The sequence below is a fragment of the Halichoerus grypus genome, chromosome 8 (assembly GCF_964656455.1).
Source record: "Halichoerus grypus chromosome 8, mHalGry1.hap1.1, whole genome shotgun sequence".
Classification (NCBI taxonomy): Eukaryota; Metazoa; Chordata; class Mammalia; order Carnivora; family Phocidae; genus Halichoerus; species Halichoerus grypus.
The window spans coordinates 146,437,695-146,445,549 of record NC_135719.1 but is presented as its reverse complement, the minus strand read 5'-3'; positions in this window follow the sequence as shown (position 1 = coordinate 146,445,549).

The following is a 7,855-nucleotide window of genomic DNA, read 5'->3' as shown; positions in this document are numbered from 1 at the left end:
GGGACTCATAAGGAGAAGTGAAACCTAGGCGTGGGTTGGGGAGGGAGGACGGGGCACCTCCCCACCCCAGACTTCTTCCCTTTCTCCCCTCCTGGGCCAGCAGATTCCCCTACAGCCCGGGCCTGCTGGGCCTCGGGGAACACTCCTGCATGCCTCCTGGGTGGGCATCCCGCTCTCCATCCTGCAGCCCCTGGCCCTGCTTCTGCCCTATATCACCCGCCTGGGTTATGGGTCGTGCTCTACAGAAGAGGGAGCACAGCCCCCGAGAGAGTGGCGAGCTCACCCAGCCTCACACAGCAAGCTTGTGGCCGAGAACCCAAGCCCCTGTTTCTGCTCTGACACATGAGGAGCGGGCAAGTTGTGGCTCCTGGCCTGCCAAGAAAAAAGCTGAACAAACTGAAAATCGATGACTTTTCTCAGACCCATCAGAGAACAGAGGTCTCAGGGCCAAGTGCCTTCCCCGGACCTGGAGAGACGAGCACATGCAGAGTCTCAGCTGAGATCTGCTCACCTGGAGGAGAAGTCCTTGAAGCTATAAACTGCTAGGATGGCTTAAATGATCATTTTGGGGAACTGCTGGGGGCTGAGTGTGGACTAGTGCCAGGCTGAGAAGCTCCTGGGGGGAGGACCACAGTCCAAAGGAGGAGGCCACAGGTTAGTGATCTGACCTCCAGAAATCTCCCCCAAGGACAAGTTACCCCTGTGAACTATATCCACAGCGTTCTCCATATCAAAGGCCTGCTCTCCAGGGAAAAAAGCTGTACCAGAGCCTTATCCACCGTGGGGGGTGGCATTTCCCCAACTCCAACCCCCTCTAAACTTTGAGGCTTACTAAGAAACACTAGTGAATGTCACAGCCCAAGGACGTAAGATTATAGAACATTTCTCCTCCCTGACTCCTTATCGCCACCGAACAGGCCTCCAGTATAATAATAGTGGTCACACACTCAATCTAAGGGAGTCTTAGGATCTCAGGATCTTAGGGAATCTCAGAGACAACAGGGGAGACATAAACACGGCCAGCAGGGGAATTTGAAGCCGAGAGTTCCTACGGGTACGGCAAACATAGCCCAAAGTGCAACCCCAGCCAGATCAACATAAATCCTCACACTAAAAGCCCATTTGCCTCAGTTCCTGTTACCCAGTACATGTCTGGCTTTCAAGAAAAAATGACACAGCATGATAAGTGACAAGAGAAGACACAGTCTGAAGAGAAAAAGCATTCAGAACCAGGCTCAGGTAAGACACCGAATTTGGAATCATCAGAGAATTTAAAATAAGTATGATTAATGTTATTGCTCTAATGGAAAGTGTTGACAGCGTGCAGGAACAGACGGGAAATGTAAGCGGAGAGATGAAAACTTTATGAAAAAAATTTAAAAGAAATGGGAGGAATCAAAAACACTGAAACAGAAATGAAGAACGCCTTTGATGAGCTCATCAGGAGACCGACCCTGCCAAGGGAAGAATCAGTGTGCTTGAAGATATGTCCGTAGGGACTTCCCAACCTAACATACAAAGAGGGGAAAAAAAATGTTAAAAAGGCAAACAGAACAGAACATCCAAGATCTATGGGACCATTTCAAAAGGTGCAACACATGTGTGATTGGAAAGCCAGGAAGTGAAGAAAGAGACAATGTAGCAGAAGAAAAATTTGAAGTAGCAAGGGCTGAAAATTTTCTAAAGTTAATGACAAATAACAAACAACTGATCTGGGAATCTAAGAAAATATAAGGCAGGATGAACACCAAACAAATCGACACCTAGGCGTATCATATTCAGAACTGATGACAAGAAAAGGTTGAAAGAAGCCAGAAGGGGGCAAAAAAACCACTTTGCCTGCAGAGGAACAAAGAAGAACCACAGCACATCGCTCATGCAAGCAAGAAGAGCACAGAGTGGAGGGTTTACAGAAGCAGCAGGAAAAAAAAAAAAATCCACCTAGAATTCTAGACTCAGCAAAACCATCCTTCAATGTGAAGGAGAAATACTTTCTGAGAAAAACAAAAGCTGAGGGAATTCAGCAGCAGCAGACCTGCCCTACAAAAAAGTGTTAAAAGAAGTTCTTCATCGAGAAGGAAAATGATAAAGGTCAGAAACTCAATGTATCGGATAATGAGAGCATATGGATGGGTGAATGCGTAAGAGCAGGGCCGCTGGGTGGGAGGGAGGAAGTGGCAATACTCCGTTATAAGATACTTGTGCCACACAGGGAACAGAACGGTATCCATTGAAGGTGGACTTGCATTCATTAAAAATGTATATTTCCTCTGTACTATCCGCTGGAATTTTTCTGTAAACCTAAAATTGTTCTAAAATAAAGTCATAAATAAAACGTATATTGCATACTCTATAGCACCCACTAAGGTCATTTTTTAAAAAGAAGTATAACTGATATGCTTTGAAAGGAAGTAAAATGAAATCATAGTGGTAGATGCTCAATAGAAATCGGAGAAGGCAGATAAAAAGGGGAAAACCAAGAACATGTGTAATCAATAGAGAACAGTTATGAACGGTAGATACTAAGTTTTAAGATATTAATCACTTTAAATGTGAATGATTGAAATAAACCAATTTAAGTTCATAGATTGTCAGAGTGGATAAAAAACAAGGTCCAGGCACCCCTGGGTGGCTCACTCATTTAGTGTCTGACTTCAGCTCGGGTCATGATTTCAGGGTCTTCAGATCAAGCCCTGAGTCAGGCTTCCCATTCAGCAGGGAGTCTGCTGAGGATTCTCTCTCCCTCTCTGTCCCCCTTTGCCACTCCTCCCACTCCTGCTCTGTCTCTCTTTCTCTCTCTCAAAATAAATAATAAATAAATCTAAACAAACAAACAAAATGGGTCCCAGCTATAGGTTATGTACAAGAAACCCAATTTAAATGTAGAGACTCAGAAAGGTTGCAAATAAAGGGATGGAGAAAGATACTACACACTATTATTAATCAAAAGAAACCCAAGTAGCTATGTTAGTTTCAGACAAAGTAAACATCAGTATTAGAACTGGGTCCTAGGGACGCCTGGGTCGCTCAGTCGTTAGGCGTCTGTCTTTGGCTCAGGTCATGATCCTGGCGTCCTGGGATCGAGCCCTGCATTGGGCTCCCTGCTCAGTGGGGAGTCTGCTTCTCCCTCTCCCTCTGCTGCTCTCCCTGCTCATTTCTCTCTCACTCTCTCTCTCTCCCTCAAATAAATAAAATCTTAAAAAAAAAAAAAAAGAACTGGGTCCTCTAGGGACACCTGGGTGGTTCAGTTGGTTAACCATCTGCCTCAGGGTCCTGGGATCGAGCCTGAGTCAGACTCCACGCTCAGCAGAGAGTCTGTTTCTCTCTCAGCAGACAGTCTGTTTCTCCCTCTCTCTCGGCCCTCCCCCACCACCCCTCATGCTCGCTCTCTCAAATAAATAAATAAAATCTTAAAAAAAAAAAAAAAAGAACTGGATCCTCTAGTCCCCACCAGACTCACCCACCTGAGGGCAGGTGTCCTGGCTGTTGAACCCCCAGGGTACAGCATCTGACATGTGCTGGGCATTCTATTATTTGTATGAACTAATCAGCACATGAATGGGATGAAGGAATGAGTGAGGGAGTGAATGCATGAATGAATGCTCAGACTTTGCTGTTTCCGTGAGGCTTGAGCTCCTGCCACAGCCTTGGGTCAGATAGGCTGGACAATTTCACCAAATGCCTTCTGGGAGTCAAGGATGTTTATGGGGACACAGGGAGAGGACACTGCCTGGGAGCAGGGACAAAGCTGGTCTTTTGAGCCTGTGTGTCCTCAAGGTCCCCCCCTACCACAAACCCCATGGAAACAGCCACGGAAGCCAGCCCCGTGGCTGAGAAAACCTCCGGATTTTCTTCCGCAGATATAGGCTTTCTGCTGTCAACAGATGATTCAGGGCCCCTTGCTGCCCATCCAGGCTGAGCCTGGCATGAAGGTCCACTCCCCCGGTGACCCCATGCAGGACTGGCCTCCACCTTCAGCCCTGGTGTCCCTACCTCTTGAGTGAGACCAAACCCACAGCTATAGTCCCTCTGAGTCCCAGCCCTTTGGTCCTGAGGGTTGCGTGAGGGTCCAGGAGCTTTTCCAGAAGCCCAGTGGGCACTGTTGGCTGCCCAAACCAGGACACACGGGCCAGCAGGACCCCCACTTCTGCCCAGGCTGGGTCAGTCGGGGCAGCCACGCCATTGGCTCCTGGAGACCAGACATCCCTAAGTTACATGGTCATTAGTTCCTTCTCCAGAACGACGGGAAGGCCATGGGCAGCCTGTTCGCCCACTGGGCTACCCGCCCTCCCAGTCTCAAGCCCAAGTGTTGGAGATGGTCCTTTTTCCCAGGTCCCAGGCCTCCTGCGGCCATCAGCTACAGCAAAAGCATACGCTAGGAGTCGTCTCAGGAGCCCTGGAAATGAGTTGGTCGCTGCCACCCTGGCAGCAGGACGGCCTAGCCTGTGTGATGTGGACGGCGGCTGGACAAGGCCTGGGGCCAGCAGAGGCCTCAGGCCAGAGCCCAAGGGCTTTTGTAAACATTTCACACCTACAGAAAATTATAAAGAAGAGAAGAAAGAAAACCCAAGAACACACCACCGGACTTTGCCAAAGTGAATATTTGACCGCGTTTGCTCCAGGGGTCTTCAATCATTTTAAGACATGAGGAACTGTGAGCCACAGGCGAGAGGCCGTCCACACGGCCTTAGTAACCAAGAGCCCTGGGCTCGAGCCCTGGCTCAGCGACCTGCTAACGTGCGACCTTGGACAGGCCACTTACCCTCTCCGGGCCTCGGTTTATGCATCTGTTAAATGGGGATGATGGGCGAGGCTGTCAGAAGAGAGCCTGGCATGGAGTATGTGCTCAGTAAGTGGGAGCGATTACAGACCCATGTCCCGCGGCCTCACACCAGCCTCATGGCCTGTCCCTCTGCCCGCAAGGGAAGGTTCTCCTGAAGGTGGGGCCACACGTCCCCTGCTATGTTCTTAAACTTTGTATAAATGATCTCTTGCTGCACTTTTCCTTTTGTGACTTGCTTCTTTCCCCTCAATCCCGTGCTTGGGATCCGTCCACACTAGTCAGGGCGTTCTAACTGCTGTCTACAATGCTGCCGTATATACCTGCCGCCTTCTGCAGAGGACACAGATCCCCGAAAGGCAGCTCAGACCGTCCCTGAAGACCAGCCTGCTTGCCAATCTGCTGGTCTCTCAGAAACTCTATTTTTAAGTTTAAAGCTGGGAAAAGAAAACATAAAAGCAGAAGACAGAACTAGTGTTCACCGCAGACTGCAGCTTGCCGGGGGCTCTGCCCGTGCCACCTCCCGCCATCCTCGCACCCGCACGACGGCACGCGGCAGCTGCCGGGCACACAGGTCAGCCCTCAGGTCCCAGCTGGGGCCACGGGAACGGGGATCGTCCTCCCCCACCAATGCTGCCCCACCCCCACCCCTGGGTTGGCAGGACCCCCCGGGCCTCCCCTGTTCTTCTGAGTCTCCAGGGGTCTCACATGAACTCAGGGGCACCTTTGCTGACGTGCTGCGGCCCCACCATCTCCCTCCCTGCCTTGCCCACACCAGCCTTTGTTGCCCTGCCTTCTTCACCACGTGCAGATGGGGAAATTGAGGCACAGCTTGCTGACAACAAGGAATCGTAGTGGGGTCAGGAAGTGGAGGGGTCGGAATCTGAACCCAGGGCTCAGTGGAGGACGCTTCCCTGAGGCCCCCGAAGGTGAAAGCCTGGGTGGAGTCAGCAGCAGGCTGTCACTTGGGCCTGCCGGGTCCTCCCCCTCGCCACCAGCTGTGGGGCCTCACGGCTCCAGCACTTGGTTATACTGCTCGTCCGCTGCTTGTTCACTGCCCCCTGTGGCTTTGACGAAGCATCTGGTTTAATTGTGAGCACTCGGCAGGGCTTGGCACCACCACTCTCTGGTCTTCTTCTGGAATGGGCACTGTCCGCTGATTCTCCAGGACCCTGGCTCCCCCCAGGAAAGTGGCCTGGACACCAGACAGCCCTGAGCTTAAATCTGTACTCTCTTTCTGGCTTGACCCACCCTGAACCTCAGTGTCCACATCAGCACCACCACCAGACAGCCCAGCTGTTCCGGGGAATTCAGATTTCCAGTGTTCTCCTTTGACATTTCCCGTGCTCTGTTCTGCAGACCATGGGTTCTGGGTGTTCTTATCAGGGGCTGGGGCTGCATAGGGTGCACGGCTAGGTAAGTTTGGAAATATCCCATTCCAAGCCCCTCCTAGAGATTCAAGACGTACCTCTGCATGCTAAAGGCTCTGAAAAGTCCTGCAGCCAAAGCCTGTTTCTTTTATTTGTTCAAGTAAGACATCTGATTCCCAGCACACCTATTAACACTATTCTTCTCCATTGCCTTAATGCACATTGAAGTCAGAACTCTCAGAGTTGTGTTTCCTCTCTGTAAAAAGGAATGGCACACTGGCCTGGCAGGGGCAGAGAAGAGGCAGGTGGAAGATGCCATGGTAGGGGCCCCAGAGGGGGCTGCCTGGTGCTGCCTGCCCCTGGCAACTTGAGGGTAGAGGGTCCTCCACCCTCTGCCCCAGACAGAGCCCCACCCTCGCTCCTGCTCGGAAGTCCCAGGGAAGACCCAATTGCACACCCTGTGCATGCGGCCCCAACGGGCCTGGGGCTGGGAGATTTTTCTGGAGCCCACTGTGAGAGCTCCTGCCTCCTGGGAAGCCCAGTGCAGCCTCCCCATCCTCATCCCTAGCTGCTTTGCTCTTCTCCTGCCAGAGTCCCAGATGTGGGAGCTACAGCCTTGCCCTAACTTTGTGCCCAGTGCTCTTCTCACACACCATGCATGGGCTGCTCAATCCTGTCCTGGGCGTGCGGGGGGCGGGGCGGGGCGGGGCGGGGGGGGGGATTCCAACCAAAAAATATCAGAACGCTTGTTTCAAAACCAAAGTTCCGGGGAAAATCCATGGACGTCAGAGCAGGAAAACGGGCTATTATTTTAAACTTTTTTTAAAGGTTCATTTATTTATTTGAGAGAGAGAGTGAGCGAGCATGGGGGGAGGAGCAGAGACAGTTTCAAGCAGACTCCACACTGAACGCAGAGCCCAACATGGGGCTTGATCTCACCACCCTGAGATCACGACTCTGAGATCACAACCTGAGCCAAAACCAAGAGTTGGACACTTAACAGACTGCGCAGCCCAGTTGCCCCCGGGCTATCATTTTAAAGACAGGAAAGCTGAGGCTGCCTGTTTTCCTCTGCCTTCTCTCTGTCTCCCACAAGGACAGGAGGAGCCCCTAAAATGAGGGCAGGTCCCTGAGTCCATGGAGACAGTGCCCCTCATCTGATGACCCCAGATTCGGTAAGTGGGATAGGGAAACCTATTCTACGACACTTGTCAAGTCTCATCAAATTGTCACACCTCTGTCCAGAACCCTTCCACAGCACTACATGGGCCTCCCCAAATGCAGTTTGCATCCTAATTCCAGCTTCAGAGAGCCCCTGGCTGGTCTCAGATCTGGCTCATCCCTCCCAACCCTGCAGCACCAGGTGATGTGACACCACAAAATGAGGGGACAGGGGCTTTGGGCAACAAGGCTTCCCCTCCATCGTTACAAACAGTGGCCTGCCCCATGTGTGGAGGGTGAGTCCTGCTTTGGCTTCAGAGTCCTGCCCACTCCTAAAATTCCAGAAACTGGGCTCTGAGGTTGTTGAGGGCTGAAACCATGGCCCCTGGTAGCCAGGGAGTGTTCAGCTAATACCAGACATCTTATAGATACCCAGCAGGTCATCCCAGAAGAGGGAGTTTTGACCAGGGAGATATGTTTCAGCCCATAGAGAGAGGATCTCTCCAGATGGGAAGTTGGCCAATTAAGGGGTAAACACCCCATC